This window comes from Hakea prostrata, chromosome 10 (genome assembly GCF_041222555.1).
Source record: "Hakea prostrata isolate BN-2017 chromosome 10, UWA_Hpros_2, whole genome shotgun sequence".
Classification (NCBI taxonomy): domain Eukaryota; kingdom Viridiplantae; phylum Streptophyta; class Magnoliopsida; order Proteales; family Proteaceae; genus Hakea; species Hakea prostrata.
Window position 1 is genome coordinate 10341314 of NC_142609.1, and position 8897 is coordinate 10350210.

Below are 8897 nucleotides of genomic sequence, written 5' to 3' on the forward strand. Positions count from 1 at the left end.
AACCTTATTTATGGGTTATGGCAAGATGGGGTCGTCTCTTGGTACATGCGAACGCACTCTCAGTCTTAGCCCATGTAAATAAACAATAGAGAGATTTCCCCAAAAAAAAAAAAAAACAATAGAGACTCAGAGCAAGAGAAGAGAATGCTCCATAGTCCCACACCGGTTGAGAGAGACCAGGTATAAGGTGAAACCTCTCTATGAAAGAGAAACTGAAATCCATTTCAAAGCATACCTTTCTCGGCCTTTTGGCTAAGATCAAGTGTAGTATCTGTTCTTATCAGTTTAATATCTGATACGTGGATCATCGATCCACATGATATTAAATTAATTTTTCCTGGGGGAGGGCCCACTACTGTAGCTTGCTACTGGGGTCCTTGCGCGTCACCCATGCGTTGCACTACTGCACGGGCCAAGCGCACCCCTGCCAATGCTAATTCTAAATTTTATTATAATTCCTTGGTTTAGGGCAAATCTATACCATAAGTTAGTTTATCACATCCCAAGATGCATATCCGACAGTTGTGATCTATTAGATGCATCGATTCCAATACACAGGTTGATACAAGTGCATCAAGCCACTCACCATTCAAAATTATTTCCAAAATTAGCCCTAAATGTACCATCGCATGGACAAGTGCAATGCCAGTTTACCTTTCAATTGGATGGATTATCATTGGGAAACACAGTTAACTCCTTTCTACTTAGGTTACCCCAAAAAAAAAAAAAAAACCTCCTTTCTCCTTCAATGCCCTAGCATACTACATGTTCCAAACATGAAAACAATCATGGCATACACTATAATTAAAACAACAAATTAATGTATTCAAGTGGAGAATGTGAGTACTACTATTATTTCAAGAAACTTACGAATGGACAAGATAAAATAATTCAATATCAACATTAATGTACAAGAAAAAATAAATCCAATATCAACATTAATGCAGCAGATGCATGCCATTAAGATGTTGAAGATTGGAATCTTGAAGCCAAAGACTTAGAATAGGATAATGTCACAATAGGACTTGGGCTCTTTATTTTTTCTTTCTTTCTTTGGGTTAGGTTACATCGGCTAGATTAACAAAACCCAAAGCAAAAAACACTAATGGAAAGGAACATTTTCATCAGCTTGAAGGAGATGCTCTATGCCTAGGGGAGCCTCCTAAAAGAATTGTGAAGGGCTTTCACTTGAAGTAGGCCTCTTTGCAATCCAATCGGCTACTGAGTTTGATTCTTTTGGCATGTGAAGAATCCTTAAGTTCCCTATCTTATTCACTTCTTCATTTGGTTGACAGTGAACAATAGATTATTAAATAACCGTCACAATATGAGAATAAAACTAATGGAGCATGATTATTGTAGCTTTTGTATGAGCAGACCTGAAGATTGCCTTCATGTACTACGAGATTGCACATTTGTTAAAAGGGTATGGATGCATTTGGTGGCTAAGGAAAAGCTTACTATATTCTTCGAGTGTAGGCTAGAAGAATGGTTTTTCATTAATCTTTGTGATTTCATGTCCAAATCGATGGGGGAGTTGGACAGTTTGGTTTGATTGTGCTGCCTATTCTCTTTGGAATTTGATGAATAGAGATATACATGAAGAGGAGTTTGTTCGACCAAGCGATGGGTTGAAGTTGATCGAGGACTATGTGAGAACGGTGGTCACTGTTTGGGCAACATGCTCATTGATGCTGCCAAACAACAAGAGTTCAAAGGTTTTGGACGTGTGAAAAGCCCCTATATGTGACCAGATAAAGTGCAATATGGATGCTTCTCTTAAAAGAAAGGAGAACTCTATGCAGGTAGGGGGTGTTTTGTGGGATCAAGGGGTTGTTAAAGGGAGGTTTTACAAGGAAGTTTTCTCTGTGTTCAGTCTTTGAAGTAGAATTAATAGCGATCATCGAAGGCCTTAGGTTGGCTTGGAGTTTGGGGTTTTGTCAGATTCAAATCAAATTTGATTCTAAGGAAGCTATTGCTCTCCTCGACCTTTGCAAGCATGCACAAGGGAGTATTGTTCGGCTTATTGAGGAAATAAAGACCCTTTTAAACGTTAATAGAAGGGTGAGGTTTGTTCACATTGGTAGAGAAGTAAATAAAACCGTTGATTGGATGTCTAAGGTGCAACTTTGTTTCTTGGACCCATGGGCATTCTTTTTGATTCTCCAGCTGGCTTAGAAGGAATTCTCATTGTGGATAGAGAGTATTATTTAAGTTAAGTTTTTTGTTTTTCCCTTTGGGTTGTTTAGCCCCGTCTTTGTACCGGAAAGAAAGAAAAAAAAAAGAAAGTCCAACCATTGAGAGTCCACTTTCCAAGTGGAAAGTCTCTTCTTCTTCTTCACTGTTATTACAATATTGTGGTAATTTTATTTTTTTAATCCGTCATTCCAAATATTTATACCAAGATACGTCCAATCTCTTGGATTTTTGAAAAGCCACTCGCCCTTGTAATTTCCTTCAGCGTCATCTAGTTCACATTTTTAGAAAAGAATATTCTTGTCATCTAGTTCACATTTTTAGAAAAGAATATTCTTATTTTCATTGCACGCACTTTGCTGCCCCATCTCATTTCTTTCAATGAAAATGGTTTCATAAAAGGACGACATATTCAAGACAACATATTGATTGGCCATTAAATCATGCACAAGATCAATCAAAGGAAAAAAAGGGAAGAAATGCACAATGGCTATCAAGCTTGACATGAGTAAAGCTTTTGACATAATGGAATGGTCATTTGTGGAGAGAGTACTTAAAGCTTATGGATTTCCTTTAGACTGGATTAAGTGGATCATGTTCTGCATAACCACTCCTCAATTCTCCATCCTTATCAATGGTAAACCCTCTAGATTCTTTCACTCCTCTTGAGGTTTTAGACAAGGAGACCCTCTATCTTCTTATCTTTTTGTCCTATGTGTGGAGCTACTTTCAAGTCACTTAAGAAAAGCTAGATTAAGCAAGAAGATCAGAGGTATTAAACTTTGCAATGGAGGAGAAAGCATCTCATACTTAGCATTTGTTGATGACCTCATTCTTTTTGGTCAAGCAACTGTCTCTGAAGCTAACCAATTTCTGAAGATCATAAATAGATATAGTCTAGCTTCTTGTCAGCAACTAAATAGGTAAAAACCAGAGCTCACTACAGCAAAAGCACTCCAAACAAAACTAGAAATCTTCTTGCTGAAAAGTTCAACATCATTCCTACTTCTGATCTTGACATCTATCTTGGCATCCCATTGTTTAGCGGAAATATCAAGCAACATCATTGTCAAAATCTTATTCAAAGAGTGAATCTCAGACTTCGGGGTGGAAAGCAAAACTCTTAAGCTCAGCTAGCAAAACAGTTCTTATTCAATCAGTCACACAAGCTCTTCCCTCTCACTACATGTCATGCTTCATCTTACCAAAGAAAACCCTCAATGAGTTGGACTCTTCCAATAGAAATTTCTTTTGGTCAAATGGAGAAAAATCTCACTTTCACTCCATCAACTGGAAAACAATTTGTAAACATAAGAGATTGGGAGGTCTTAACATAAAAAATATGGAAATGTGGAATCTTGCTCTTATAGCTAAAAGAGCTTGGGAACTTATTATTGGTAAGCAGTCAATTTGATACAAATTAATGAAGGAAAAATATTTTAGAAATTGTAACTTTCTGCAAGCCACTGCCCCTATTAATGCATTATGGGGATGGAAATCCATTAACAAAGAAAAAGACTTGATGCTACCTGGCATTATAAATATGGTTGGCAATGGCAATAGTATCAATCCATGGATGGATAGATGGATCCCAGATACTCCTGCTCTTCAAGCTTCACTGCCACTTCAAGGTGAGTCCCCTAACTTATAGTCTTTCTTTATAGATATTGAAACAACTAAATGGAATGAGATCAAAGTTAGTGATTGGTGGCCAAATGCTCTGGCAGAAAAAATTCTTAGCATTCCATTATCACTATCGAATTGTCAAGACAAAATTATGTGGGAGAAAACATCAACTAGCATTTTCACAGTTGCTTCAGCTTATAGATTTTTTTTTTGAAAAATCATAATCAAAGTCCTTCAATACCATGGCTTGTCTTATGGCACCTCCCACTGCCCCCCAAAGTCATTCACTTTGTTTGGAAACTGCTGCATGGAAAGCTCCCCACACCTGCTCTTTTATCTGAAAGAGGGTGTAGAATCAGTGATATTTGTTCACTCTGTTCACAAGATAGAGCAACTATTAATCATATCTTCCTTCATTGTCATTTTTCCAAACAGGTATGGTCAAAGCTCAGAATTTGTTGGTGGAATCGATCCACAAATATTATAGATCAGATTTCTCATTGGTTAAAATCAACAAGAAGAAACAATTCAGAATTGGAGGAACTCATACAACACTTATGCTGTGGCACATCTGGTTAGCTTTCAATAATGGTGTTTACTCTGGACCAGCGAGTAATCCATATCATATATGGAGATTTGCTCGATCAATAGCTGCAAAGCATTTAGCCCTTCATCAGCATAGCAATTTAAGAAAAGAGTTCAAAAGCATCAAATGGAGAGCACCTCCTTTGCATTTCATTAAAATCAATGTTGATGGAGCTGCAATCAGCAAGGGTTCCAACAACTTTCAGGCTGGATTTGGTGGTATTGCTCGTGATCACTTGGGTCACACTCTCTTCACCTTCTACTGTAAAGGAGGAAACTCACAAGCCATTCAAATGGAAGCTGCTGTAATTCGAGAAGGAATGAAGCTAGCTATCTCCCTTAATCTAAAGAAAGTAATTATTGAAAGTGACAATGAAGCTGTTGTTAGTCTGATTAACAACAAATTAGAGACTCCACCTTGGAAGATCAGTCATTACATACATGATATCTTCAGTCTTTCCTCATTGTTTGATGTTTTAATTGTAAATCATACACATAGAGAAGGCAACTTTGTAGCTAATAGCCTAGCTTCTTATGTTGCTGCTTCACATGCTCCTTCTTTTTCTTTCTCTCCCCCCCCCCCCCCCATTTTGTTCTTTGGCTTTTGCATTTTGATGTAATCGGTACTTTGTATCCCAGGGGCTTTTCTTTTAAATGAATTCAATTCTTCACCAAAAAAAGGTTAGTTGAGCGGTTAAAAGCCCAAAATCCCATAGGGAGATCTTGGGTTCGCACCCATCTGGCAGCTCCTATATTAGCAATACCCCCTCCCCCAACTAATACAAACTCGCTGGCTACTTGTAGATAGCTTCTTTAATTTTCATTGCTGATCTTTATACCCCTCACAATTGCACACCACACCTTTTAATGCCATATTCATAAATGACTTTCCAAAGAAAGCAAGAAATGTGAGAAGAGCCACACATCTCACTTCTTTCAATATTTTAATTAGTAAAAGCGATTAGAAATTTTCGCTTTAGCCTTTATTTTCCCACAGTAGCCCTTTAGAGCTCAAACTTTTCAATATCTCTTTTTCTCAACCCCTTTGATCCCTCCATCCTTTCACCTCCAAAAAGGGATCCTGTTTATTATGACAAACTATAGGTAGTTTTCACATATGTAAATGCACATGAGATGACATTCACTAGACTTGTTACAAGTGGACAATTCTAGCAAATTATAAGTATTCCACCAAAAAATTAAAATGCCAGATTATAATGGGATGATGAGATGAAAAAAAAATTATTAAAAATGCTCAACTTTTAGATTATATGAAGATTTCCAATCTCTGTGAAAAGTTACAAAGTTTGAAAGGTTATCTCTGGGGATTTTGGAAATTTTTAGTACTATGAAATTCTTGATGGATAACATTCAAGTTTCCTACATACGCATGGGGAGACCCTTAGTCCAATGTAATTCAGATGGACATGGGTTCAAAAATCCGAATCAGAACTAACTATTGTAGATCTAACTATAATTGTTTGAACTGCGGAAAAGGAATGAGAACAAGAGCTTGTTTTACGCTTTGGTTGATAATAGAGGATTTTGAGCCAAGTTCCCACCCATGATTTCCTGTAGAAATAGTACTACCTGCAGCTTTTCAAAACTAGTGAGTAACATCTATGGAAGTATGAGACCAAACGCCAACTTAAAAATAAGAGAACAAAATGCTTTAACAGGTTGCCAAATGACTTGACAGACCCTTTTAAATTAATTAAATAGCCTTCTAAGCATGTATCAAGGCTTCTTTATTATCAACATTACATTATTCTTCAATTCCAAAACCAACCAGTTTTCATATACGGTGTTGCTTGTTCTTCAGTAGATTGCCTGCTAGTAGCTTCCACAGCTTTTGGAACAAGAAGTCATGCACCCTTCTAATTTGACTTCATCTGCAATACAAAGAATTACAAGTTATCTCACAATGTCAACCAACAATATATGTGTGTGCATGTGTGCGTCTGGATGAGAGAGAGAGAGAGAGAGAGAGAGAGAGAGAGAGAGAGAGAGAGAGAGAGAGAGAGAGAGAGAGAGAGAGAGAGAGAGAGAGAGAGAGAGAGAGAGAGAATGTGTACCATTCATGTAGTTGGAGCAAGAAGATTGGGCACAATTGCTGGGGCAAAGGAAATTTGTTTCAAAACTAGGCGAAGCTTTAGACCCAGTTATACATTTATAACAAGGAGATGCACACGCAAGAATGTCATGCTTAACCAGTAGGCATTGGATGCACTCAGCGCATTTCTTCACGTCACCAAAGAAATTACATTGTGAGGAAACCACAAATGACATAACTAAAAATACTAATAAAATTGCTTTCATCTTTCTTGTGCCCTCCATAGCTAGCTACTACCTCTTTTCACTTAGAATAATACCTTACTCTGTCTTCCAATTTCACCATATTGCTTGAATTTATAGTCCAAAATACATTTATTGGGTATTAAATATAGATTTGACTTAGAGAGAAAGAAAAAATCGTCTGCTGTACACAGTAGTGCACCATCACAGGAAGAATTCCTAAAATAGCTAGTGCGATTATGTAAATAAAAATTTTCCTCCCAGATCTTTTTTTTTGGGTAAGACCACCCAGATCTTCCAAGTTCCAATTCACTCTTATCTCTTGCCAAAAGAAAGAAAAAAAAATTTCACTCTTATCTCAAATCAAATCTACCAAGTTTCAGATATTTTCATTTCATGTCAACCCTCGGTAGCTCAGACCTAATCATATCCTTCTATCTATATAGAAATAAAAAAATAAATAATAAATTAAACTAAAAGAGGATAATTTCCAACAAAAGAGTCATTTTTTCTGCAAATGAACCCAATCAGTAACTTGATTCTTGGGTTGGTCCATAATGAGAAACCCATCTGTGAATCAGCCCTCATTCCTCAATAAATTGACTAAGTTTGGGAAGGAGAAAATCCCCTTTCTTATCCTCTGATCATTACCAGCGAGCTCATGCCAGGCAGTTTGTGAATAATGAGACCGAAGAACTACACTAATAAATTATATACATGTAAGGAAATTCTGATTAACCTTGGAACGCTGATATATGGTTTAGATTCTCTTATTGGTTAGGAAATGATTTCCTTGAATTATTAGATAATGTGAATCTGATATTCCAGAGGAAACCATGGTTTGCTTCAGTACCGGATTTGGAATGATTCTCAGGTCGAAGGTGATATTTTTGTCATAAAATTCTGTTAATTCTTGTTAGGTTCCATCCACTGGGAATTTCCTAAAAAAAAAAAAAAGTAATGTGCTAGATGTAATTTGTAAAACAGTGGATGGAACCTAACAACAGTTAACAGAATTAGGATCCCAGTGATTCAAGACTCAAAAGGTAATGTGCTAAGTGTAATTACGAGGATAACCTACACAGAATAATTTATGGAAATAATTTAAATTAGGAAGACATTTTATATAAGATCTTCAAGATTAATGAACAATATTAGTAATTATATTTTAGTGATTTAATTCTGAAAAGTCAACGTACCAAATGTGATCAAGGAAGAGTATATACATAAAATAATTTATGGAAAAAATTTAAATTATGAAGGAATTTTGTAATAGAATCTTCAGAGTGAACGGATAATCATTCCAATTATGTCTGAATGATTTAGCCCTCAGAAAGTTACATGTTAAATGTGGATAAGCAGGAGAATTTAAATGGAAGAATTTATACGAAATAATTCAAATTTACAATATATTAGCACCAAATTAGGATAGGCATCAAATTTGTGTTTAAAATAACCAAAAATACATTCAAAATCGAGGTTGAGATTTGGCAAATCTTTGTGTGACCATTTCGCCCAGTTCGCTAGGCAGCAAACCAGGCGAGATGAACGAAATTTCGTTCCTTGGTGATGTCCTTTATGCACTACAAATAATAGTTCTAAAAGTCAATCTCTAGGACATGAATGATGTGTCGGTCAGCTACACTAATGAAAAAAGATTCAAGGGTTTGACTCTACCCATACTCTGTAGCGCGACTCATTATACCTAGTGTATGTTCAAGTCCAAAAAACACCTAAACGATGTGTCATTTAGTATTTAATACAGTTATGACACATGTCCCCTTTTTTGCAATTTTGAAACTTATGGGGGATTATTTGATTTTTATTGAAATTTAATTCATATTAAGTTTCAAAATTAGTTTTTGCATTTCATTTATTTTAATTGATTTGTTAGTGTGTGGGACCAATGAGTTAATGATGGTAATGAGACACCTATGAGTAAAACAGTCTCTTCGTGACCTTGATTATGAAGTCCTTCATGACATTGATCGTGAGTTTTGAGGTGTCATGAGCATTAATTGCAATTGATATGGGAGCCTTAAATACCTTGATTATGGGTGATGAGGTGGGCATGTTTACTGGGTATAATTTAATCAAATTCAAGCCATTGACCTTAAATTTTTATTGCACCTTCATGACCATTCATGGCCATTACCATGAGTGGGGTGAGGGTATTGAATGAATTAAATCCAAAT

The 8897-nt window shown here is 36.2% G+C and overlaps 1 non-coding gene across 1 annotated transcript; it reads left to right on the plus strand.

Moving 5' to 3' along the window:
- The first annotated feature begins 231 nt into the window (after positions 1-231).
- LOC149001852 (U2 spliceosomal RNA) lies at positions 232-427 on the plus strand. Its single transcript, XR_016170495.1, has one exon. It is a non-coding gene; the product is annotated as a U2 spliceosomal RNA (small nuclear RNA).
- Positions 428-8897: the final 8470 nt, after the last annotated feature.